The sequence below is a fragment of the Symphalangus syndactylus genome, chromosome 3 (genome assembly GCF_028878055.3).
Source record: "Symphalangus syndactylus isolate Jambi chromosome 3, NHGRI_mSymSyn1-v2.1_pri, whole genome shotgun sequence".
In the NCBI taxonomy this organism is placed as follows: Eukaryota; Metazoa; Chordata; class Mammalia; order Primates; family Hylobatidae; genus Symphalangus; species Symphalangus syndactylus.
Genome location: NC_072425.2, coordinates 61,705,534 through 61,733,345, shown reverse-complemented (window position 1 = coordinate 61,733,345; position 27,812 = coordinate 61,705,534). Strand labels below are relative to the sequence as shown.

Below are 27,812 nucleotides of genomic sequence, written 5' to 3'. Positions count from 1 at the left end.
AGACACGAACGTGCAAATGCTGGCACAGATGTGCTTCAAGGTCTGTCCAACTTAAAGTGGGAATGTTCCCAGGGACATCGAACCTTCCAGGGTCACTGCCTGCTCTGTGCAGCATGCACTCGGAGCCCTCTTTGATCTGGTTCCAAGGCATCACTTGCTTTTGTGTCTGAAACAAAACAGGGCAGGCACCAGTCATCTTTTTTCTATTCAGGTGAACAGCATTAACCATTCCCTTTCTGGGCACAGTTTGCATTTTAGAAATTCATGTCTTGGTCAGTGGGGAAATGAGAGAATGGGAGAGTCAGAAAACATTTTCCCCATAGAATCATTAGTACTAATAGTGGTTAAATTCCCAGACTTTCAGGGAAAGTGTATAAAAGCCAGCCAGTGTGGCTTATCATTGGTGATTTGGGGGAAATAATGTGTGTATCCTATGTGGGATGGCCATGTCATTTCTCTTCCCAGGACAGGAGGAGTGATGATGGCAGTGGAACACTTCAGATCCCCGCTAATCATCCTGTCTGCCCCATCGCCCTTGCTCTGATTCTTCTCTGTCTAATGACTCTGGCTGCTAAGAGCACCATGAGCCTCTCTCCCAGGTCAATCCATGAGACCCTCCGCAGGAATGAGTGGCTTCCCAGCCACCCCTTTTTCACTGGCTTCCAGGGAGTTGTCCTGCTGCCTGCCTCTCTTTCACCCCCACTCTTCGTGGTTTCACATCGCACTCTCTGCTCTCAGGCTACAGGCAGGGGCTGCTTCCTCCTGTCCTCAGTTATCTGGAGATGACACAAGGTCTTTCCATGGCTTTCTAAGTACTTCTATTCCTACCACAATAGGAGGCAGGAGGAGATGGGGCGGAAAGCAGGGAGACACAGCAGCTTTACATCTTTCCTAATGGCCAGTTTATGGACAGAGTCAGATGCTGTTCCCCAGGCTTCAGCTCCACCAGTGCCAGGCACAGCCTAGGAAGGTCCATGACCTTCTCTCTTTTCCCTAGAAAGAACTCTGGGCTCCGTTTATGCAAAAATGCTCTGTGTCAGCATCGCCTCTGACTCATTCCTCCTTGCATTTTCTCCGTCCTTTAAGTGACATCGAGAAGGACTCTGCCTCAGAGCTACTTCCGAGGAAGAGTTGGCAATAATCATAATTAGAGCTGCCATGGACTGACTGAGTGTCTACTGTGTTAGGAACTCTACTAAGCTCAAACTTAATGTAACAGGTAAAATTAATGAGCTCATGTGCCATATTATGGGTGAGACTTTTAAACATATTGTCTCTTTTAATAGTGCAGCAACCCCACAACGTAGGAATCATTAGTGCCACTCTGTAGAGGAGGTGGCCAAGGTTTAGAGAGTAAAGTTGCTTGTCCAAAGTCCCATGGTTCCCATTCTCTCTGCATCCAAACCCCTCCTCTCACCTGCAGGCTTGGTGGAGGCCCTTGTCTTTCCCTTTCAAGCAAGGCATCACAGCTCTTCCCTATGTGACGCCCAATTTTTCCTTCTTTTCTCCCTGCCCCAAGCCCAGACCCATCCCAGTCATATGGTACCCTCTGCCATTGGCTCCTTTTTCTGCCAGTCATAGGTGCCAAGACCAAAGGAAGCACAAGAAAAGATACAAGGTGCCCCACTACATTTGAAATTTAGGTAAATCATAAATGCTATTTTAGTATAAGTATGTCCCAAATACTGCATGGGACATACTTATACTTTTAAATACTTGTTTGAAATTGGAACTTAACTAGATGTCTATATCTTTATTCACTAAGCCTGGCAATCCCAATGGGCAGGGTCAAGGATAGAGGTAGTCCAGAAGTGTACCTTCTACAGTGTGATCCTCTGAATAGTGAAATTGTCTGGGCCCAAGTGTGGAACTGGGCAGCATATCTATTAATATATATTTCCTGCAAACCTAAAGCAGAGTTGAGGACAGAAAAAGGTCAGTCCCAGGGTCTCTAGCCAGGGATGACAATTCATAGCAGGAAGAGTTTAAGAACACAGCTGTGGCCAAAACTAGCACATTGACAATGAGAGAAAGGCCAGAGGACCAGAGCAGAGCTGGTCACTCCAGACACAGCATGTGGCCAGAAGCCTCTCTCCATGAGTCAGTTTTAAATATCCCAAACTCACCCCTGTCAGCAAACCTCTGTTGGAGTCTCCCTCCTTGGACTCAGGCATACTTAGGTTTACATCCCAGTTTTACTTCTGATTAGCTGTTGTCCTGGGAAGATTATTTTCCAGTTTCCTATTCTATAAATTGGGAATACAACATGTTTCAGAAAAATTTTGGAGAAAACCTGAGCTACTTTGTACAAATCTTCTAGCATGTAATAGTTGCTTAAGAAAATTTACTTATTTTCCTCCATTTTAAATGAACATTTTATTTTGTTATGAAGTTATAAAATTTGAAGACACCTGTGAGAGAAACTGATGAAATTGATGAAACGAATTAATTTTTTTTTTTTTTTTTTTTTGCTAAGGAAGTGAAATATGGGTTGGGTTGGTTATGTTTCCTATCCCTGTTCTAAGTCTTTGCAGCCTCTGCAGGCTTAAAAGGGAACACTCACAAGCACAGAAAAAACTATATCCATGTAGGAAAAAAAGTCACCAACATCCCACACGACTAATTTCTTAGAAACCACTCCCTGAAACACCAACCACTTAATATTGTTTGTGCTGTGGCCTTTGTTCCCAAGAAAGACATGTATTCTGAAAGTTCACATGTTCTTCATCACGAGTAATCTTCAAACCCAAAGGGAAAGATCTCGAAAGCATTTGAGTTAATACATGCCTCTCGCTAATGTAACCAAAATATTCCAGTGTTTTCCCTTAATACTCTCAATTTACAACGAGCAGACAGATGATTCTTCTCAAAGGAAGGCCTTCATAAATCTTCCCATATGAGATGAAAATGAAGGATTTATTCTTGCCCATCTTTTAATTTTACTCAACACTCAATGAGTTATTCTTACAGCTGGCATTTCAAATGTATTAGTAGAATTTATCACTCAAAGGCTTATGCAAGGACTAAATTACACTAATGAATTGACTATGAATTTGAAGTCTAACATGAGGCCAAATATTTTCTGGCTTCATTTCTGTATCTCAGCAAATGGCTTAATTTGCTCCCTACTTATCCATTACTGCTAAATTGTCTTGCTATTATTGTAGTAAATGGCTGCAAACCCTGTCTTGCCCTAAGGCTCAGGCTGAATGGAGTGGAATGAGGACATTTACAGTAGACAAGAAAGGTAAAAAACCTGCCATCCACTCATTTTTGCTGAGCTGGAGGAGGTAGGAAGGGATCATAGTCCAACCCACTCTTTTCAGTGCCTCTCATAGTCACGGGCTATTCTTAACAGCTGGCATTTCCAATGCATTAATGGAATTTATCATTGAGAAGCTTATGAAAAGATTAAATTACACTAATGAACTGACTTTGCATTTAAAGTTGAACATGAAGCCAAATATGTTCTGGCTTAGGATTTTTTTCTTGTTTGTATCTCAGCAAACTACTTAATTTTCTTCCTACTCACCCATTATCACTAAATTGTCTTGCTATTATAGCAATGCCTGCTAGCAGTGTTATAGTTAAAAGTCTGTGCATGTTTTCATTATAAGTGCCTATTTTCTGAGATTCAGACTAAATGGGGAACGATGGAAATCTCACAGGGCTCTCAAACTTTGCTAGAATTAGTCCAGTCTTAGACCTTTCCTTTTGTGCACATTAAAAATCAAGCCTTTCAGAGGAAGAAGTCGGGTATTTTCCAAAACTCTCTACTTTGTGTCTACTTTCTCTTGTGTGCTAGCTTTAATTTTAGATGAAAACTTTGTTGATGTTTATTTTAGTTTCTTCCTATTTTCTTTCCCATGTTCATTGCTCTTTTGTATTTCAGTGAAGCTTCTTGTACCTCATGCTTGATTGTGAAGAGTATATTCTTTAACAACCAGACAAGGAGCAAGACTAAAAGGGGTAGAGGACTTTTTAAAAGTTTTCATCTGTGAAATAAAAATGAGAAAGTAAAATAATCAGCCTCAATCCCTTAAGTTATATAACATGCAGAGTGAAAAAATTAAAAATCTTGGAATTCAGAATTAAGTCTGGGAGGGAGGGACAACCAGAAAAACAAAACCAAAACCAAAGAAAACCCAAACAAAAAACCCCTTCACCTTTGCTCAGACTTCTAGAATCTCCAAGACTCTGAATCTGTATTCTAGTATCACCTTCCATGCTATAGTAGGTCTTGGAGAGGTCTCAATGCTGCTAGAGGGTCTCATCCCCAAATTCTGTCTTTTCTTTATACATAAGAGGTCACTCTTCTTATTCTCTTTCTTTGCAGATAGAGTTCAGCCAGAGATCTTCCCAACATGGCCTAAAACCCAACTCTTCAGCTCCCACAGAACAATTTCCCCAAAGCCAAAGACTTAGAGGTAGAGGCTGCATCATTACAAATTCCTTTCATTGGGAGACTGACGCTTGGATTCAACCTCTCATCCCATGACTCAACTCTGGTAGAACTTATATTTTAGCAGGAATAATTTGACAGTATTTCCCCACCCTTTTCAGTTATACACACTCTTGAACTTTCAACTGCATTCCACAGGACACTTCTAGACTCATCTCCCTCTATCAATTGCTCTCTGATTCAATGATATGCCCATTCATCTCTTCATAAAAACCTCAGATACTGGCCATCTTCTTTTCCTGTAATTCATCCTCTGTGTTAAAAATTGTTAAGGAGGAATGAGAAAACCAATTATCCTATGCTATACAGAGGCTCTCTCACTTAATGCCATGGGTCAAGTTATACTGAGTGGGGAAGCAAGGTCTTCTCCATGTCATCTGGACCATTCTGTAGTTTCATGTGATACTCTTAGTTTCCACTGACATCTTTCTGAACATACGCCAAGACTATGAAAATTATTTCAGTTAGGAGTCACTAGCAAGAGGACACTTATGAATTTATCCAACAATTCATTTTCTTTTTGATAACCTTGACTTTCTGAATAACCTCCCAATTCCAATTACTCCAGAGCACCCTATAGGCCCAGCACAGAATTTGTTGCAATTTTTGAGTGTTCAGAATCAGGTTCTGCTCCAGTTTCAACTTTAGGGAACAGACCTTCCCAGACATTCATAGCAGTCTCACATTGCATATGAGGACGATGGAAGTTCCTATCCATGCATTCTTCTTTGCATTCAGATCTTTGTTATCCCTTCTTTTTATATATAAAGGAAAATAACTTCTCCACCTATTAGGTTAAACTGAACAGGTGGCATTGTGTGCCACTCTCAGGTTCAGAATGATTTCTCATTTGCATGTGCCAAGAATGAAAGCAGAGAACAACCATGTTTGTGGACTCTTCTGTCACGGGGAGAAAACTCCCAACTTCATGATTTCTCAGAGGTGCTGGCTGAGTAGAGCTATTCAGAGTGAGATGAGGCTAAAGAAGCCCTGATTACTTTAAAAAATTCTTAGTGCATTTTAAAATTGTAATTTTTTGTTAAGGTTTCCTTACAGGGAAGACCCTGTTCTTTTGGCCTATGTCATCCTCATCATTTGACTCCTTACCTTTTCGGGGAACAGAATAATGCCATCTCTGATTAAGATCTGTGTGGCAATTGGAGAAAGTTCCAAAGATATATGAAGCAAGGAAAAGCCAAAGGATCAGAGCTGATAAGCTGTAATCAGTGAGTTCTGCTTTAAAGTCTAGAGAATTTTTGTTTTTGCCAAGGCAAGTTTACTTTGCATTTTGAAGATATATTGGATGGAAAGGCCACCAATCATCCTTCCTCTTAGACATTTATACATATGAAAATAGTATTTTTTACATTTACATTCAGGTAGAAAACAGCATGCCCTAATTCTAATAGCAAGTGATGCCAAGGAAAACAAGGTACTGCACCATGCCAAAGTGAAAGACATTAGCCATAGCAGCAAAAAGTAAAACATACATGTGACATGCAAGTGATTGCAAAGGGAGGCTAATGTTCAAACTTTGTTGTTCGGTTTTCCATTTCAGTTCTTTTTCAGTGGGCCGAAATTCATTTTCTAAGAAATTATGGCCATGTTGCATATGCATTGATGGTGGCAAATTCTGGACCATATGTCAGCAAAAGCCAACCCATCCTTCTGCAGTTGTTCTCCAGTCAAATTTGTTAATTGTCCAAGAAGGAATACACACACAATCATACACACACACACACACACACACACACACAAATAGTTGCCAGTATGACTGAGCAACTGAAAGATTTCGCATGACTGGCTAACAGTTTAAGATGCTACAGTCAGATATATTAGAAGATCTGGGAGATATTCTTTCAGGGATGCCCATCTCCAGCTATCTTATACAAGACGCTGCATTTCCTGGCTCCATATTGTTGCTCCCACTGTTCCTTCTTTTTGAATTTCTCTTCTCTCCTTCCTTTGTACTAATCCTGCAGAACCTAGGCCAAATACCACTTCTTAAACTTTTATCTTCTCCCAGTTCTGAAATATTTACTGCCTCCACTGAATACCGTAGCAAACATACCTATAAGGAGACACTGGAAAGAGTAAAGTGTGTTCATTATGAGCAAAGGCCTTTAAAATGTAAAAATCTGGACTTAAGTACTAGTTCAACCTCTGACTGTTATAGCTGTATGACACCTAGCAAATGTTTTAAACTTTCTAAGTCTTCGTTTCCACTTCTATAAAATGAGTAAAATAAAATCGATCTTGTGGTGTTGTTGATATGATCAAGTGAAATAATGGATGTAAAGCATTTAGCCAAATGTCTGTTCTATAGAGAATATGCAAGAAATGTTGACTGTTGATATTACATCAGAGCACTTTCCACTTTCTTCCTAAATTCTGTGCATAGCTCTGTATCCACTACCCTCCCATATCCCCCCACCAATTTCTAAATTCAACTAAACTGAATCAGGTTTTCTACACTTGTGCCTTTCCCAGAGGTCCTAGGACAGTGCCTTGCACTGAATGCATTTGTTAAATAGAGGAATGGTGGAGATTTTGAGCTAGGCACCTGTGTTTGACTCTTGAAATGCATGATCTTTTCAGACTACCTTGGTGAGGTCAATTAGAAATAGGTATCACATTTCAGAATGCAAATAAGGAGAGACAAGAAACGCAGTGGATGAGTGTTGGGACTGAGGACATTTCAGAGGACGACGTGTGTGTCCTTGTTCATCTATAAGCTCTCAAAAATAAATAAATAAATAAATAAATAAAAACAATACAGATGCTCAATAAAAAAGTATGTACTGGGTCTGTGAAAAGCAAACTGCCAGTCAATCTGGTTGACTCGGTGGAACAACAGTTTTTGAAATGTCAACATTTTGTATGAAACATCTGGTTGTTGACAGAATTTGCCATTATAAGAACTAGTTGTCAGTCAGCTCTTGGATACCCAGGCACTAAGCTCTATTTTGAGCCTTTGGATTAATTGCCGAAGCTGAATTCATAGGCAAAGATTTCTCATTATTTTAAATTCTGAGCATGAACAAAAAGTATGTGTAATTAACAAAAAACAATAAGTATATAAACTATTTTATTCACAGATCAAATTGGGGGATGGTCATTTTATCATTCTAATGATGTAAGATGGTGTTAAAATTCTAGGTTGCTAGTTCCCCAGGCCTCAGAGAATTCTCACCTCGGTAGAAGGTGAAAACTTAATTTTTCTCAGTATTTAACATTCATAAGACTTATTAAAAAACATACCATGGCACCACGACTTTTAATTTCCTTATGGCTTACGTAAATATGAGGCCGTCTACAGCTGAGTATGTGTGAGGTTTTCTTCACTCTATCCTTCTTTAAGATAATTGTTTTTGAAAAATCATCTTTAATTTAGAGAAGCATTGTGCATAAAATAAGTGTGTACACTGCCATCTGCCAAAATGTGTCAGAAGGCTCCCTGTGGCGAAGCTCACGGCATCCTGTGGTTTTCAACATCATTACTTGAGGGATTCGGCAAGGTTCCTCCTAAACACTGTTGAGGCTTTGCTGAACATTTGGCAGCAATGAGACTACTTTAAGCAGCTCATTTTGGTCATAGCCTGAAAAGATTTCCTGTTTTTATGACGTAGCCCCCTTTCTAAGAGGGTGGGGGTGAGAAGGAGGTGGGGCAGTTGGCCATTGCAGAGGAGGAAAGGAGCCCTTGTCTTAGACTCACTTGAGGAGTTCTGGAAAGTGAGACATCCTGTTCTAAAATACATGTCTCAAGGCAAGGCAGCTTTAGGGATTCACCTTGGTTAGAAACTAGACTCAAGAGACAGAACAGAATAGAAGTTAGAGCTACTGGTTTGATTTCCTGATTTTTACCATCAACATCTGCTGCAGTGGGAAGATTATAGACTGAGTCCCCACTGGGACCCATGTTGGCGCACACAGACACATACATTCAACCAGACATGTCATGTACAGCTAGAATAATCTTCCTTAAATATTACTTTTCTAATTCTTTGTACAAAATCCTTCTGCAGTGTAAGTTTTCAAATTGAAACCCTTCAAGTCAGTCATTCAAGTTTTTTGTCAATTTATCTCCCCCGTCAACACCCTGCTGCTCTTCCCCTCATTTCATTATTCCTGAACGTGATGCTCAGGACCCGACTAATCTATCTGCACCTACGCCCTTTGCTATGCATCTAGTGCCTTACTATCCCATAACCCAGTAGTTTCCACATTTTTAAACCTGCAAATCCTTCCAGAAAATGGAATTGTAGATAGAAATTGATTTCATCAAATGGGTAAAAGCAGAACTATTCTGTTTAAACAGGAATGGGGGACTGTCATCTCTGTCTCTTGAGGACCCCATTGCTCTCCTTGCCATTTTACAGTAATAACCTGAGTTCCCCTGTGTAGGTGTAGGTGCTACTAAACACATTTAAAAACCAAGGTTCTAATCTCTTTCTTGGTAGCCTCTCCAAACACCAACCAAACTCATTTGCTCTATTAAAGTCCTACATATCTACTTCCATGGATTCAGATTGCCCCTTTATTTTGCATCCCCTCAGCATTTACTGCTTTGTTTTGTAAAACAGTACACAACAGGTGACTTGACATTATGCTTCTTGAGGACAAAATGGCTTCACTTTATCCCTCCCATTCATCTCTAACTCCTGCAACATGGGCAGGGGCTGGCATAATAGTCCATTGAATAAAGAAGTATAGAAGTTACTATCTTTCAAATTACAAAGGTTTCAATTTACAAATTTTCATGGATGTGAGCAATGCTATGTACCAAAGGCACAACTCTTCTTATCACCATTAGATAGCAATGCCAATTGTGTTTGGACATTTAAGTCTTGGCCACTGTCTTGATACTGAAGGAGTGTCTTTTAACAGATGAATGTAAATGCATGTTGAATGGCAATTTTCAATCAGCTGGAGTTCAAAGCTGAAGCCAAAGAAAAGCTAACAACTCTACCTTTTAAAGAACCATCAACAAGTGGAACCAACCAGCTACCAGACCTTTCTAAGAGTCACCTAAAAATACTGGGTGCTACAACCCCATCCTTCACCCCAGCTCCCATTCTCCTACCTGCAAATTTAAGGAAAAGGCTGGGGGAAGGGGAAGAGAGAGAAAGTTATGAGAATCAGTGGTGGCAGCAGCCTTGAGAATATTATGTTTTCGTGTTAATAAGTTTTTTTTTTTTCTACTGTCTTAAAGCCAAGTGAAGAGTCCTCAAAGAGAATCACTTAAAATGAATGGGGATGCCTGCAAAGACAAGATCCTGCACATCATTCTCCTTATAGACATGGCCTAGGTAGTGGACTTGCTGCTCTGCCCTTTATTTTGCTGAATTAGGGAAACATGAATTGAGAGATGAGAGGTTGAAGAGAAGGGGAGGTATTGGAGCAGCCAGCCTTCCTATTATTGAGCTTGGCAAAGAGGCTAACGTTTCCTCTGAGTTTAATGGACACTGAAGAAGATATCTGGACCAGGGTCAACTTGCAGGGCAAGAAGTCTGTCTGACAGGCAAACAGAATGCCAGAAGCAAGCAGCTGTGGTGTGTACTGACAACAACAGCAGCTCGTTGATGGGTGGAGGGTGGAAGAAGACAAGGAGATGTGTGGAGCCCCAAAGGGCCCTGCAAAAACTTACACATGCACCCTAGGTATGTGGATGACTGGGCACTGAGGCCAGCCGGCGTTGGCCAGAGAAGCAACAACAACCCACAGAAAAAGATTGGCCATGGATAAACATCAAGAGATGGGTGCCCTTTTCCCCCAGTGTCTTTCCTATACTTTAGCATTGCAGGAATCAGGTCCTAGAAAGGGAAGGGCTGGTACAAATTCAACTCAGGGTATGTCTAATGTTAGAGGTAGCACTAAAGTTAAGGGAGGAACTAAGATAAAATCTGAGAAGAGAATTCTCTAATCTCTTTCTTAGTAGCCTTTCCAAACACCAACTAGTTATAAGCCAGACTTTGATTAAAGGGCCTGGAAAACCACCAAGCTTTCCAAAATGTCATTAAGGGATCTTTATTGTCATTTGGGCAGAACATGGTTAAGCAGTGCTTGGAAAAATGAAATTGTTTCATGTTCTTATCCCCAATGAGTTGAGGATGCCCAGTAAAAAGTTAATTATATGAAGTTATAATGAAAAAAGGAAGCCAAACTGTAAACATTGTTGTATAAGAATTTTAAGAGAACCCCAAAGCAACAAAAATCTACAATTAGAATTTTTCCAGCCCATCTGCCTTGACCAACCTACGATTGGTCACCTGTATAATGTCACTTTGAACTCATGAGCAAATGTCCGTTTTGAAACTTGTTGGTAAAGAGAGGTGCTTATTTCAGTATATGAAGTAAGTTCTTACTGGTTAACATTATTTTTGAACTAGGTTTTTAAATTTATAAACATATAAATTTACTTACATACTTTTAGTAATTTTATAAGCTATTTTGCATAGGTTTTATAAGTTGTATATTAGAAGTCAAATAGGTCAGATAGCATAATGTAAAAAGTTAAAGTCTCACCCTGCCACATGTTCACTTTCCACCTGTGACCATTTATTATCAGTCTCTTGTTTATTTTTCCAGAAATGTTCCATGTCTCTAAAGCATGTAGATGTATGAATGTATTTGTCTTCTTTATAGCAAAAAATGTCATTTACCAGACACAGTGTTCTACAACTTGCTTTTTTTTCAATAAAACTGTATCTTAGGCATGCCCTCATGTCAGCACACATTAATTCACCTCATTCCTTTTAAGCACTACATAATATTCCACTTTATTTTTGCCTCATGCTTTAACCATTTCTCCATTTATGGACTTCTAGCTCAAGGACATATTTTTAATGTGCTGTCACATAATAAATCAATGATTATTCTTTCACATATATTTGCCTATTTCTAAAATGAGAGCCTTATTGAACTGTGAATTTACAAACTAATGCTACAATGAATGATACTCTTCAGAATGCAGAATCTGAGGTATTACATAATATTAAAACTTGGCAAGTAATAAGAGATTAAATTATACTACATGTAGTTGATAATATTACAGAATTTTAAAATGCTGCAATGTAACCCTCAAAGTTGGCAGTCCATATATGACAAAAGCCAATAGTCTTATTTAACCACTACACCCTACAGCACCATGCTTGATAAGAGTGTACTGAGAGAACACACGTGCCTTGTTGAGCAGACGTATGATGAGAATGAATAGGGTAATATGTACAATCTCCTTGGGATGGGAGATTGCAGACGCTAGCATAAACAGTGTGACTGTTTCCTCTCTGGTTCACCCAGGCTCCATAGATGATAAAGCAAAATTGCTGCACCAAAGTTTATTTTCTGTTTGTCTTCTTCCAAGTACTCTCAACCTTTCTCAGTTTATGTGAGGTCAAAATACCTTCTGTTTTAATGAACCAGGGGAAAGGGCAGAGAATGTCACCACTGAGAATGCCTCTGAGCTGTCTTTAATATCTGAGACCATATATATTTTTTTCTTAAGGTAAGTGTCTCTGTCAGCATAAAACTCTTATTCTGGTTTTAAGCCACTCACCATCCCGTTACCATCACTCCTGCCCACTCACTCTGGCTGCTCACCCGAAACCTGGACCAGCCCTGCCAGAAGCCCAGCCTTCCCTGGATAACTTGTGTCTGAAAACGGTGTTTATCTGAGGGCTCTTTATACTCAGTAGTATCTAAGTGGAGAGACCTCATAGGAGAAGCCCCGCTTATTGAGAGGTGTGTCTGTGTGAGCATACATGTATGTATAAAAAGACATTTCAGTTTTCAATAAACTGTTTACTGTTCAAACATTAAATAAATGTAGAACTGTTTTAATCAGCTGAACAAATATTTAATGTACACTCCAGCATAAGAGCTATGTTTAAAAATATCCTCTATGCTGCTAAGACAGAGGGAATTTATGGAAACCAGTGACCTAAAAGGTAAAATAAACATTCATGGGGGGAAAAAAACGAAGCACATAGTTTTAAATTTAAACTGATCTCCCTACTCTTTTACTAGCATCCATTAGTATTTTATCCCTCTGCGTGCGTGTGTGTGTGTGTGTGTGTGTGTAAGTCCTGGGAAGTGCTGATTGGATTACACATCTGCTTACATTTTCTAGAACAGCTAGTGGTCAGGTAACTACTAAATTAATTTCCAGTAAATTGCTGTGAGAAGGTAAAACACAGTAAAGTTCATATTCTGTCCAGGACTGCGATTCTCGGAGTAAGTGTTTGTTTGCTCTTTATGTTCCAAACACTGGAGGTCATTTGCGACAGGAGTAGCTAGGTTTCTGTCCACAGCTGTTCCAAGGAATTGTCTAAAACTCTGACGGGAAATGCTAAATTCTTAGAAAACATTTAATCCTCAGTAGATTCTGTGTAAATATCGTAGAAACTTGGAAGAAAGTGTGTATTGTTAGAAAAACAATCTCTTACAAAGATACATGGGAAACTCCTTTAATAAAACAGATGCCATGCTCTTTTCACTAATTTTATTTCTAGTTGTATCTGCAAAGAAGAATGAAAAATAAATGTCTTAAAGTGGCTGGCCATGTGTTTCAACTCTGATTGTCCTAGTACTGCTAATTTAATTCCACGAGCAGATCTCTAATTGAGGGCTTCTTCTCTGCCTAAATTGGTGCAGAACAGAGAGCTGCAAGAGCATCTGCAGTACTTGGTTGCCCGTGGCATTAATTTCTCTTAGTATTTGGTGGTAGTTTAGATATTGCAGCTTGTGGGGGCTGTGTATTACATGGCCACAAACTCATCTGCTCTTTCTTTAAATACCATACCCACCACAGGTCACCAAAAGGATCTTTAACAGGAGTTTACTTCCCACCTGAGCAGATCATGGATGTAGTCAATTCAATTTGGCATTCAGGAATTTAAAATACCAGATTTACTGGCTTTCAGATATGTACCTTTTTTCAGGCAGATGTAGCTTTTCAGTTTCCTTCTGGTGTACAATAGCTACTCATTAAATATAAAACTTGAAGTTTTTAAGTAATTTTGTTTTTGCCATTTCTTTTGGAACATGGCACCATCCACATGTTTATTAAGAAAGTTTATTGTTATTGGTCCAAAAAGAAGTTCTTCAATTATAGTTGGAATCTAAGTTGTAACTGGCTCCCTCTAGCTCAGCGACAATTCATCCTTCTGTCCATAATCACTGATAAAGTCATCATGTTTCTGAGAAGACTAGAAAAATAACACTTCAGAACCTAAGTTCAGCTGTTCATAACCATAATGAAGAGGAACTGGAAGCTGAGAATTAAAAAGAGAAGAAAGGAAAGGAAGCTACTTAGCAATCAGAAGAAACACAGTGTTTATGAGATCATTAGAAACCCATTTGAAGTGCTTTTTCCTAACTAGCTTTAGCAAAAAGGAAGTTGTCAACTTAAGTCAATGAATACAACCCTATATCCACATGACTGTGAAGAAATTAACGCACCTTAATACCATAATGAAATGGTTAGAAATTATAAAAAAGGCTCTTCCAAATTTGGGGCTGTTTTTCCAAGAGGAGGCTTTGATGTCTGTGCTGTCAGACAAAGCTGGCTCTTATGTCAACAGATAGATGATGTGCTTGGCAACAGATCCACAGGCATAATGCAAATATACCTGCCCTCCTTCTCAGTGACCTCTGAAATAACTACTGTATTTGAGCTGAAAAAATAGGAAATCAGAATATTTTCTTATTTAGCTTCAGGTAGAGCCTTGGCTATAGCAATCTCTGAAGCACAATGAAAAATGTATGGTACTTCCCATTGTGTTTTTAGACATATGACACATAAATACAGAGATAGCAATGAAAAAGGTCTCCATGCTGATGTGGCTTAATTCAGGCTATTTTCCTCTCACTGTTAGCTTGCTATGCCTGATTTGAGGGTACAGTATTAACATACTGTCATCCTGCGGTGGTTTAATTCAGGCTTATTTTCCTTCTCCATCCCAGCTTTCTATACCTGACTTGTGGGTATGGTATTAACATATCATCCACATAATGAGGGCTTGCCTGGACAGAATAAGAACCTTAAAGGTAGATCCCCTGTGTGCTTTTCAGACCTTGGACTTTTGCATACCAGCCTAGAGAATAGAATTAGATTCTATTCAGTATTTACATTAGTCATTTTCTCCTCCTGGAATTCATTTCAAAACAATCTCTTCTTCAGGTTTTTCTTCTATCCTGCTGTTTTGTTTAGTGTTATTATTTCACTTCCTCTCCATACTGCAAGCCATAGGTATAAGACAGCCCATCTATCTATTAACAATTAATTATTATCATTATAAATGTTATTTCCCTTGGTTTCTTTTTCTTTAGTCAGGCTTGAATTTAAGGTGATCAGGGCACAAAGGGAGGCTTAAGCAGGAGCTGCAGACATCTCCACATAGCCCGGTGGATGAGCTTTCCTTGCAGGCAGGGAGGCAGGCTTATCCTGGAAGACTGGGAACTCACCTGAACCGTCCAGGGGATTATGACCACTGGGTTCACTGTGGCAGTCTGGAGGACTGAAAAGTTAACCCAACACACTCCGATGGCTTCACAATTGCCCAGGAGTGGAGATTGGGAGATAACAACAGGCTTAGCCACCCTAACCGCTTACTTTATAACTCAGCGTATTACAGATGGAGGTATTCTTCCTGACACTCCAGGCGTTCCTGCAATAAGCTGGGGAAGCTGTGAAGCAACTGCAGTATCCCAGAACTGTCCCAGAGAGGCCTCCACAGTTGGCCCTTCACAGACGTTGGAGAGATGTACCTGTACACTCCACTGCCTGCAGCCAGGTTTACTCAGTAGAAGCCCCCCTATACAAACAGAGTGGGTTTCTGGTCAGAAACGAGCATTATCACAGGCTGGTAAACACAAACAAAGCCCCTCACATGGCCGCTTTCTTTTGAAGGGTAGTACAAATCCAAGGGTCAGCGAGCAGGAGAATATCACCAAACAAACGGAAGCTGTGTTTGCTCACCATGAAACACGAGCAGCGCATGTTTCGGGGAGGATTTACTGTAGTATGTCCAAAATAAACGGACATGGGTGAGTGGGTGAGGGTGGGGTGGTATTCCTGCTTCAAAGTCTCCTCCACGCTGCTCCTGGAGGAAAAGACCCCTTCAGGATTTCTCCCCACAAGAAAGCACTTATGAGCTTGCCATTTGTGGATTCGCTGTCTTTATCTGTTTCAAACTGGAAAAGATGACAGCCCTTCTGTTTGCTTTCTGTTGATGTTAAACAGATGCACCGGTCTATTACAGCCACATGGGCCTAGTTCAAGATGAAGCAGCAATAGGAATGTAGTTGCTCCTGGGCCAATGTGGAGAGAATGAATTTGCCTATTATTTTGTATATACACTCAATATTTTTATTTTAAGGTTCCAGTATTCCCAGTGGGTCAAACTATACCTACTCTTAGCTCTTTTCAGAAGCCAAGAGTTCTCCTCAACAGACCATGAGATAGACTCCAGGAATTCTCTATGACTTCAAAATCAGCTATTATTACTTCAGGAGATAAGATCAAGTCTGCAAGTATTTATTTTCTCAAACCATGATTTGGCTGTGAAAGGCAATGAAACAGGAGAAGAAAGAGTTGGGGGAAGTAAGAATGGAAAAAAAGCAGATGTTGGGTTGGTCTTTAACTATTTATATATTTTTAAAGTTTGAACTTCATTTGAACCAGTTTGAATTCTTTGGGCTTTCTGATGGCTGGGCATCATAGTGAACAAAGCTGCCACCCACACTGGAAAATCCTCACGTTTTCTAAAAAGGATTTAAATTTAGATATTTTACAGCTCTGCTTCTGGAGTAAGATGCAATAAAAACTGAATTGAAGATATTTTAGGTTGCAGAATTTTTACACTTTTTTCCTGTATAAAATAAGATTTTTGTAGGCATTAGAAGTCTCAGATCATTTTTGGAAGTGGGTAGGGGTATAAAATATAAATAGATTAAATTAGTAATGTGATGACAACCTGGATTCAAACGTGTCTATGAAGTTTGCACAGATAACATTACCTCAGAATTTTTCCCTTAGAGGAAAACAGTTCTGAGATGGAAATGAAATTGTGGCAGACATATTTCATCAGGTGGAGGACAACTGGCTCCTGGCTTATAAATACCCAGGTGGAAAGTCATTTTGAGAAATCCAACTCTAGAGACTTGAATATGCCTGAAGTTTCCAGGAATAGATGTCAAAACAGGACAGGCTTCCGGAGACAAGGAAACTCAGACTGGCCCTTTATGCCACTGCCCTCCCACTGCACTGAGTAGGATAGTCCATCTTAAAGAGCATCAGGAGTTACAATATTCTGCAAGTTATTTCTCTGAACTCCCCTGCTTGCCAGATGGTATTTTCTTCCCCATGGTGATTGAACTATATGATGACCAGGTACCCAGATTTTACTATGGAGGTCTGTACACATTTGAGAACAACCTTATGTAGAAGCAATATGTGTCCCAAAAGATAACGTCAGCTTCTTATGACAAAAAAAGCTTTTATTATGAAAATTTTCACTTAACACCATGCATTAATGTTCATTTGCTTGTTTGTTTGCTTTGTGCATTTTTGAAGACTTGGGATTATAATCGCCCATTTTCCACCAATAAATACTATAGCGATGGATACACAATGAAAACCAATCATTCTACAAAATTAAGTGTGCTAAATTGAACATCTACAAACAATTGTTGTTTTCTATTTAACAGATCCTATAATGAAATGGCTAAACTTTAAAAATCTTTTCTTTCGTGATTAGATATGTGTCCAAAGGAAAAATATACATAATTAGATTTGGAGCCTGTTTAGTCCATTTTCACACTACTGATAAAGACATACCCGAGACTGGGTAATTTATAAAGAAAATGAAGTTTAATGGAGTCATAGTTCCACATCGCTGGGAAGGCCTCCCAATCACGGTGGAAGGCGAAAGGTATGTCTTACATGGCAGCAGGCAAGACAGAATGAGAACCAAGTGTGAGGGGCTTCCCAAGATGAGATTTGGGTGGGGACACAGCCAAACCATATAAGAGCCTATATGTATATTTATATACAGATTCCAAATCTAATTTTGAAACAAAGATATAAACAATTGTTAGCTTTTTAAAAAATGAAGCTAAAATATTATTTTTATGAACAAATTATCTTTGGATTATCAAATAAAATGTTGCATGTCTTTAATGAGAGCAGTGAACTAATATGTGAGTAAAACTATACATTTTAAAGCTGTGATCATCTAAGGCTTTGCTAAGGGAATTCCAGTCGATAACATGATTCACCCTCTTAATAGCCACTTGGGATGTACTAACGAAAGACTAACATGTATTAATTCATTCAGTACACATGAGAGTCCAGTTATACATCAGGTGCTGTAAAGGAGCTTGTAAAGGAGTTTAGTGGAGAAAGTGGGCATGTAAACAATAATTATATGTAGGGTGAACAGTTCAATAAAAGAGGCCTGTATGAGGTATTATAAGCAGGAAAAGATAATCAGGGATGGCTTCACAGAGGAGGTGTTCTCTGAGCTCAAGTTTAAGGTCCAAGTAAATCTTAACCCCTGCCCCAAAAATGTAGAAAATGCCAACCCCATTAGCAGGTGCACTGTAGGGGCTCAATTATCGTTAAGTTCTCTTATACCCTCTCTAATATTCTTTTAAGCTATGGGTTGTTATTTTTAAAATGACTCTAGATTTCCCAAACTTCAACCTTGGCAGTCACATTCAATAATTAAAATTTTCCCATAACTGACACAAAGACAGAATTATATTAAACATTAAATATTAACTTGGTTGCCTTCAAAAAACTATACAGTCTAGAAAGATGATCCCAACCTCTCCATTGTATACTTTATATATACCTCATATACAGTATTCTGTTCTGGTTATCAGATTCTCATGGAGACATGAGTAAACATAAGTCTGTACAGGGGATAATGGCAAGACAATGAAGGAATTTCAAGCTTTGCAAATAGAGTCAGTAGAAAGAACTATGTATGTTTAGCCTAAATAAAAAGGAAACCATTGCTTTTTATAATTTAAAATCCATCATGTGGTAGACATATTTGACTTATCCTGAATGTTTCCAAGTAATATATTCAAGACTAAGTAATAGAAGTAATAGGGTGATAAAATGTGGCTCAATTTAGGGAAGAACTTTCTAATGCTCAAATACTCCTCATCAAGCTTAGAGCAAACAGTCTGATAGGGCCTTACTGAGATATATTCAAACGTCACCTAATTGGCTGGATGGATGCATAGAAAAGTCCATTGCAGCACTGATACTCTGCAATTCTATGATATCTAATAGACGCTAGATTTTTTTTTATTTTTATTATTATACTTTAGGTTATAGGGTACATGTGCACAATGTGCAGGTTTGTTACATATGTATCCATGTGCCATGTTGATTTCCTGCACCCATTAACTCGTCGTTTAGCGTTAGGTATATCTCCTAATGCTGTCCCTCCCCTCTCCTCCAACCCCACAACAGTCCCCAGAGTGTGCTGTTCCCCTTCCTGTGTCCATGAGTTCTCATTGTTCAATTCCCACCTATGAGTGAGAACATGCGGTGTTTGGTTTTTTGTCCTTGTGATAGTTCACTAAGAATGATGTTTTCCAATTTCATCCATGTCCTTACAGAGGACATGAACTCATCATTTTTTATGGCTGCATGGTATTCCATGGTGTATATGTGCCACATTTTCTTAATCCAGTCTATCGTTGCTGGACATTTGGGTTGGTTCCAACTCTTTGCTATTGTGAATAGTGCTGCAATAAACATACATGTGCATGTGTCTTTATAGCAGCATGATTTATAGTCCTTTGGGTATATACCCAGTAATGGGATGGCTGGGTCAAATGGTATTTCTAGTTCGAGATCCCTGAGGAATCACCACACTGACTTCCACAACGGTTGAACTAGTTTACAGTCCCACCAACAGTGTAAAAGTGTTCCTATTTCTCCACATCCTCTCCAGCACCTGTTGTTTCCTGACTTTTTAATGATGGCCATTCTAACTGGTGTGAGATGGTATCTCATTGTGGTTTTGATTTGCATTTCTCTGATGGCCAGTGATGATGAGCATTTCTTCATGTGTTTTTTTGGCTGCATAAATGTCTTCTTTTGAGAAGTGTCTGTTCATGTCCTTCGCCCACTTTTTGATGGGGTTGTTTGTTCTTTTCTTGTAAATTTGTTTGAGTTCATTGTAGATTCTGGATATTAGCCCTTTGTCAGATGAGTAGGTTGCAAAAATTTTCTCCCATTCTGTAGGTTGCCTGTTCACTCTGATGGTAGTTTCTTTTGCTGTGCAGAAGCTCTTTAGTTGAATTAGATCCCATTTGTCAATTTTGGCTTTTGTTGCCATTGCTTTTGGTGTTTTAGACATGAAGTCCTTGCCCATGCCTATGTCCTGAATGGTATTGCCTAGGTTTTCTCCTAGGGTTTTTATGGTTTTAGGTCTAACAGGTAAGTCTTTAATCCATCTTGAATTAATTTTTGTATAAAGTGTAAGGAAGGGATCCAGTTTCAGCTTTCTACATATGGCTAGCCAGTTTTCCCAGCACCATTTATTAAATAGGGAATACTTTCCCCATTGCTTGTTTTTGTCAGGTTTGTCAAAGATCAGATAGTTGTAGATATGTGGCATCATTTCTGAGGGCTCTGTTCTGTTCCATTGATCTATGTCTCTGTTTTGGTACCAGTACCATGCTGTTTTGGTTACTGTAGCCTTGTAGTATAGTTTGAAGTCAGGTAGCGTGATGCCTCCGGCTTTGTTCTTTTGGCTTAGGATTGACTTGGCGATGCGGGCTCTTTTTTGGTTCCATATGAACTTTAAAGTAGTTTTTTCCAATTCTGTGAAGAAAGTCATTGGTAGCTTGATGGGGATGGCATTGAATCTATAAATTACCTTGGGCAGTACGGCCATTTTCACGATATTGATTCTTCCAACCCATGAGCATGGAATGTTCTTCCATTTGTTTGTATCCTCTTTGATTTCATTGAGCAGTGGTTTGTAGTTCTCCTTGAAGAGGTCCTTCACATCCCTTGTAAGTTGGATTCCTAGGTATTTTATTCTCTTTGAAGCAATTGTGAATGGGAGTTCACTCATGATTTGGCTCTCTGTTTGTCTGTGATTGGTGTACAAGAATGCTTGTGATTTTTGTACATTGATTTTGTATCCTGAGACTTTGCTGAAGTTGCTAATCAGCTTAAGGAGATTTTGGGCTGAGTCGATGGGGTTTTAGAAGGGCTTAAAGGAGCTGATGGAGCTGAAAGCCAAGTTTCGAGAACTACGCGAAGATTGCAGAAGCCTCAGTACCAGATGCGATCAACTGGAAGAAAGGGTATCGCTGATGGAAGATGAAATGAATGAAATGAAGCGATAGAGGAAGTTTAGAGAAAAAAGAATACAAAGAAATGAACAAAGCCTCCAAGAAATTTGGGACTATGTGAAAAGACCAAACCTACGTCTGATTGGTGTACCTGAAAATGACGGGGAGAATGGAACCAAGTTGGAAAACACTCTGCAAGATATTATCCAGGAGAACTTCCCCAATCTACCTGGATTTTGGTTTTTTTTTTGTTTTGTTTTTATTTAGTCTTTTTTTCAGTCTAACAAATGATTCATGGAAAATATCAAGTCATTCTGTGAAATTTTTGCACCTCAAATTGTGTATATAATATCCCATTATTCATATACATATAGAAACATGTTGGTGACTAATATTCACTTCTTAATATTTGTATGATAAATGAAGTCAAAAAATATTCTTGATATTAATTGGCAGCCTTTGTAAATACCCCCATCAGTTTGGAATAGAAGCAGGACCCTTGCAAAGATCAGAAGGCAGTGTCCTACAGTGAGAAAATTGATACCATGAAACAGCAATTCTCTTTGAAGCTCAGAGAAGAGGTCCACAGAGGAAGTTTAAACACACAAAAGCCAAGATTTGCCAACTATGGGGAAAAATGTCAGCATCTGAAACTACTTCAAGCAAAAGTCCAATTTCTAGCAGTGGTAAATTGTCAAGACTGGACTGAAGAGGTCCAGTGAAGTGGTGCTTTCCTCCCCTAAATCTCATGTCTTAAACAACACTCATAGCAACTGGTTAGTAGGGTCAGAGGACCCAAGAAGCCAAAGGGCATTTGTCTCAGCATCTGTGGAGTTCACAGCACATGCTATCCTTGGACATTACCCAGTGGCCTGGTGTGGACAGAATCCACTGGGCTTAGTTTCATAGAGATAAGCAAACACTAACAGCAACTGAAAGTAAACTTCAGAAACACATTTTTATAAAGGAGCCTGTGAGTCTGAGATTACACTTATAAAATCATCTGTACAAACACTCCTGGGACCACCCCTCCCTCCAACCAAGTCATATGTATATGTATACACACAAGCCTCTTGAATTTTTATTTACATAACATAAAATTAATCATTTTAAAGTGAACAATTCAGTGGCATTTAGTACATTCACGATGTTGAACAACCACTGCATTTATTTAGCTACGAAAGATTTTCATCACACCAAAAGGAAACCTCATACATGTAAGTGTTCACTCCTCTCCCTGCCTTCCCCAACCTGTAACAACCACAAATCTGCTTTCTGCCTCTAGGGATTTACCTACTCTTGATATTTTATAAAAATGAAATACAATTGGAGAAGTGGTCTTTTTTCACTTAGACAATTTTTTTAAGATTAAAAAATAGTTTATATATTTTTTACTATACTTTATTTTGGAGTCCAAATTTCCTTATTTGCGATGTTGGAAACAACACTGTCTGTTTGTACAGCTCTCCACAAAGTACCTTTACTCCCTTCTTACATTTTGATCATTACAGCTATTTTACAAAGCAGGCAGGGACAACCTTATTGTCACCATTATACAGGTGAGAATATTGAGGCAAAGTGATGTGCTCCAGCACCCCCACAGCAAAGTTATGCAATGCTCTCTGGTCCCCTCATTCCACTGTCTTTTCTGCAGCATCACACAGGTTCCTATCTGAGCTGTTACTAATGCGTCTAGCCAAGCCTTCTCACACTCAGAAGATACTCACACTCAGAAGATATTCTAATATAGTCTAGGATCCGTATTTTATTTTTAATTTCAAGAGCATATTTTAAATGAACAAACTAAATGGAAATAGCTTTTGGATGTATCATTACTATTTGCACTTAATAGAGAGCTGTTTTGACACATAACAGTTACATAAGACTGGAAGTAAACTGTGCACACAAGACCAAGTGCACACTATTCCAAGTCCAAATCTCCTCTTGGAGTCAGTTGGAAGTCAGTTCAGCTGCCAAGTCTTCAGGTCTTGTGTAGTGTCTGGAGCTTGGCTTTTCTATCTGTACAGTAAAAAAATTGGACAGAAATGACCCTTAAGGTCTCTTCCAGATCAATATTTTACAACGTTTAGCTAAGCACCAGCTCAAACTCAACACTGAACTCATGTGCTTCATCCACACAAGGTCAATACAACTATTTGAAAGATGAGTCAGTCAAAAGGTTTCTTTCATTATCAATGCCAACAGCCATTCCGTTTTGCTGAAAATTTTCAGGACATCGTGAATGTTCTTTATGAAACTCACTATCCCATCTAGATTTTATTGACTACATATTTTGTATGTAAATAGATAATGCATAAAAAGGCCTTAGTAATTTGGTGATGGCCACATTCTTGCCTTTCTGGCATAAGGCAACATTTCAGACGAGGAGCTCATTCCATGGTAGAGCTGTTCATATTCATTGCTCTTGAATTGTATGCAGTCAAATTAGAAGGACTGCCAAACAGCATTTTTAGCATGTTCATAGACATGTGTTTCCAGCCTGGTGCTTAAGCCCAATCATTAACTTGCCATCAACCAAAAATTAATATCTGAATCTTGTTATGCCCCCTCTATAGATTTTCCTGGGTTAGGTTTTATTTTTAGCGGTAGCTTCTGCAATTCACCCAGGATAGGGGAGTAGTCAGATTTAGCAGGGCTAGACTGCCATCTAGAGACCAGAATTTGAGTTCCAACATCTTGCTCCTCAGTGAGCTTGCTCTTTAACAAAAGCAGCAACCTGTCAAATGAAGCTCGAGTTTGCTTGGGCAAGGTGGGAGATGCACCCCGAATCCAGAGATCGTCAACAGCAAGGAGCTTGTGGTGGCCCAGCTCTGAAAGCCTTCCAGTCACTGAAGGTTAGGTGGGACCTTAATGACAATGAGTAGATAGAACTCTGCCCCCTGGCTCAGGAGTGAGCTCTTAAACTTCGTCTTATAAGAAGAACCCCATTTGCTGGAAGTGAAAACTGCACTCCATGCCAGTTAGAATTTTTACCCAGAAAGGAAGGAGTTCTTCTCTAGAGCTGAGAAGGCTAAAAATGTCTTTCATTTTACATGAGAATCCAGTATCCATATTTATCATGAAACTCAAATCTGCCTTTCATTTTTCTGCTTGAGCCTAACTTAAGTTTATATATCCTGGCCACATTTGATACCATCTTCTGCTTTTTGTGACTGCAGTTTAAAAGGACCAGTGGTCCCTAAGTTTTTGAAATTTGGAGGGGAAGATATTGTTTCTAGTGTTTCCATGGAAGGTGCATAGTTTGGAAATCCCTCTCCCTGTCTTTTTTCCCAAAACTGTCCTTCTAGGCCTCATGCTAAGCCCATCTGTTCCATCAGACAGTCCTTTGATGGATGTGAAAAGGCTGGCTGGAGAGGTGCAGAGCTGAGACTGAGGTGGCTGAGATTTATTAATTCATGTCCATTTGGTAACTGTGTCCACAAGTTCCGCCACGGGAATGTTTTAGAAATCAAAAATAGCAACTATTATTGTTAACCTCAAAATCGCAGGCCACAAGAGATGCCAATTTGCTGATAATTAAATAGTCGACTCTTTCCAGCAGAATAATGTCATCCAAGAGTTTTTCAGCTAATGATGAAAGTAACCAAAAAAAAAAAAAAAAAAAAAAAAAACAGAGAGAGAGAGAAAACAAAAGGTGGACTATCTTGAAAGACTTTTATAAATAGAGGCTAAAGTGCACCATATGCATCCAAAATTCCAGTGATATCATATCTGGCTAAATCTCACATCTTTGGAGCTTTTAAATCCAAGAATTGCTTTTGATGCAGGTATTAAATGATTTTTGGAAGACAGACACTTCTGTGTAGTATGGTAGAAGAAGCTTCAGTTTTAGAATTCAAGCAACTGAGCTTTGGGTCCCTGGTCTCTCACTCACAAGAAAGTCTGGGTAAGCTTCAATTTCCTCATCTATAAAAGTTGGGGAAAATGACATGAAGTCAATATGAGGATTAAACAGAATAACCTCTTTGAAAGTGCCCCACACATAGTTGGTGCTTAACAAATGCTTACATCATTTCTTTCCTTTAAAGTCTGGCGTCTGCCTTCCTTACCTGAGTGGTATTCTGCAGCTGGAAACAAGGATGTCAATAATATTTGTTCTGATAATTTTGCTTCATCCCTAGAATGCTAAATCTTCTAGAGCAATGCTTCTCAAGCTTGAATGTGCATATGGATCACTGGAGGATCTTGTTAAAATGCAGATCTAGCAGGTCTGAGATGTGTCCTGGAATTCTGCATCTCCAACAAGCTTCCAAAGAATGCTGTTGGTTTGGGGACTACATTTTGACTAGCAAGGCTCTAAATCAGGGGTTGGCAAACTACTACCCGACAGTGAACCTCCTGTGTCTGTAAATAAAGTTTTACTGGAATGCAGCCACACCTGTTCATTTACATATTACTTCTAGCTATTTTCCTGCTGTAACAGTAGGATTTATGATCTGGTTCCTACCCCTTCTTGACCCCTGCTGGAAACCATTCTCTTTTTTGGTCCTGATGTGTAAACTAAGTTAATCATCTGCAGGAGCACTTGGAGGGCTGAGAGAGGAAAGAGAGGAGTAGATTAAGAGGGAAGGGTTGCTACCTGTATTAGTTTCCTATTGCTACTCTTCTAAATTGTCACAAACTTAGTGGCTTAAAACAACACATATTTACTACAGTATAGCCCTATATATCAAGCCATCAGCAATGCTGCATTCCTTCAGGAGGTTCTAGGGGAAAATCCATTTCCTTGCCTTTTCCAGCTCCTAGAGGCTGCCACATTGCTTGGCTCATGGTCTTTCCTCCATCTTCAAAGTCAGCATGGTAACATCTCTCTGACTCTTCATCTGTTGTCGTATCTCTCTCTGACCACAGCTGTGAAAACTACCTTTAAGGGCTCATGATTAAATTAGACCCAGCTAGATAATCCAGAGAAATCTCCTCATCTCAAGATTCTTAACCACTTTTTCCATGTAAGATAACATATTCACAGGTGCTGAGAGTTAAGGTGTGGATATCTTTGGGGATTCTGCCTACCACACTACCTGAAAGCATATTCTTCAAAACAACAATTTTCCAATCATTTCTCTTTTGTAATATGTTGACACAGCAGTCTTGATGATGAAAAGATGTTAGATGAAGTCATATGATGGAAAGACCATGAAACAAGTAGACAATGCATGTGTCTACACATGCAAGTAGACACTGCATAACTCTGGGAATGCCTTGAAGTTGCTCGGGGCACAAACTTTAAAACCATAGATGGAAGCTCCGTCCTTTCCATCCCAGCTGCCTGATCCTGGGATCAGAATTTGTCTACCCCTCTAGCTATTGATCATGATTAGATTCTTTAGAAATATTCTCATTAGCTCACACCACATATAAAATAATTTGCTCACTTTAATCATGCTGCAAAAAAAAAAAAAACCTGAATAAAAAAAAGTAGGGAAACATACATTACTAGGCATGGAATGAGACCACATGAGTAGCAAGAAGTTTAAAAACATACTCCAGTCACCCAACCTTGGGCTGATACACAGTGTCCTTACCACAATAAGATCAAGCAACCCAGAAACCAAGACTCCAAGAGGGAGAGAAAATGTCTACCTTTGGCCCTGGGGCAAGAAAGCAGGAATAGGAATAAAGAGAAGAGGAAGGTGCCTTCACAGAAATACTTCTCAGTTGCACCTGTAGCCTCACAAGTAAGGTTTCAAATATGAATCCCTGGCAACTGCCTTCTAGGCTGTTAAGTTCAATCCTTCACATTTTGAATATGTCATGGTACTCCATAAAAAAAGCTTATTGCATAAGCCGTTGCGACTCTCCTAAGCTCATTCTCTTCAACAATGGCAGCAATATAATAACAGATAAGTGACCAAGAAAGTATATGTGACCCAGCCATTGTATAAGATTTCATTTTGCTAAAGGTCAAGATAAATTATCATGAAATCCTTGGATATACTGTTACATGGTTCCTGGGGACAAAAGGCTTCCTTTCAGAGGAGCTTCTCAGAAGCAAAGTGTGCTGTGTTTCAATCCTCAGCTAACTTTTAGTTAATGACTCTTGCCTTTTCTACTACCAGCAATCTGGAGTGTGTGCTGTCAGAATGAACAGCAGGGTCAGTCACTAATCCCAAATTGTATGCCCCAGGATGCCTGCTACAGAATGGGGAAATGCTTACGTTTGATTAACCTTCCAGGTAGAGAAATGGAGGCAGCTAGGGGTCTGCAGCTACATGACACGGTATAACAGTCATTTTAAAATATGGCGTTCCTGGGGAGATGCAAGAAAAGTCACAGCATGAGGTGCTGACTTAGTATAGCGAATGAAGATTGTGTCTACACAATAGCGAGCAAGCCTTTGGGGGAAGAACATCACCAACCTGGGCATTCATTTTCTTCAATATATTTGTAACAATATGATAATCCCTCACATCTATATGGTGCTTTATGGAGAGCATAATGCTTCAAGGGCATCACCCCATTTGATCTTCACCACTGTCTTTTGTGTCAAAGAGTTAGAATCCAGGAGTACATACCCCATTTAAAAAAAAAAAAATCATGATTAACTGTCGATGCACTTTTTTTTTTCCAAGGCCTTTTCTTTAACAATTTCTTTCGGTATAAACAATGAAGAGGGGAGAAACATCATTGGATGGGGAGCAGGGAAGTTGGAGTAGTTAGAGAGTAGACAAAATCCTACAAGGTTTGGAAAGACATCTCCTGAAAACATTTCTCTCAGGCAGGAATGCTCACGGGTCAAAGAAAGCACAAGGTCACTTTTATTTCTGAGGCACCAGGAACAATAAGAATAAAAGACTCTACATGTTGTCTTTCCTAGTAGACAATGAGTTCCAGGTGGGCAAAGGTGCAGTAAAACACCTAGCACTTTTGTAGATACTCAAATAATGTTTGCCGACCAAATGGATGAATGGAATTAAAAAGGCAAGAAGATCAAATTGTCAAAACACAGTGACACCACTGCCAGGTTTGATCAAATACATGTGAGAAAACTTGTGAAATA

At 39.3% G+C, this 27,812-nt stretch overlaps 2 long non-coding RNA genes across 2 annotated transcripts in view; one reads left to right on the top strand and one right to left on the bottom strand.

Annotated features, from left to right (window-relative positions):
- The window catches only part of LOC134736237 (uncharacterized), a 417,079-nt gene that overhangs the window by 276,359 nt on the left and 112,908 nt on the right, over positions 1-27,812 (top strand). The window lies entirely within an intron of this gene.
- On the bottom strand, positions 97-14,964 carry LOC134736236 (uncharacterized). Its single transcript, XR_010120133.1, has 3 exons — positions 14,927-14,964; positions 2,127-2,241; positions 97-166 (listed from the first exon to the last, which is right to left on the bottom strand). It is a non-coding gene; the product is annotated as an uncharacterized lncRNA (long non-coding RNA).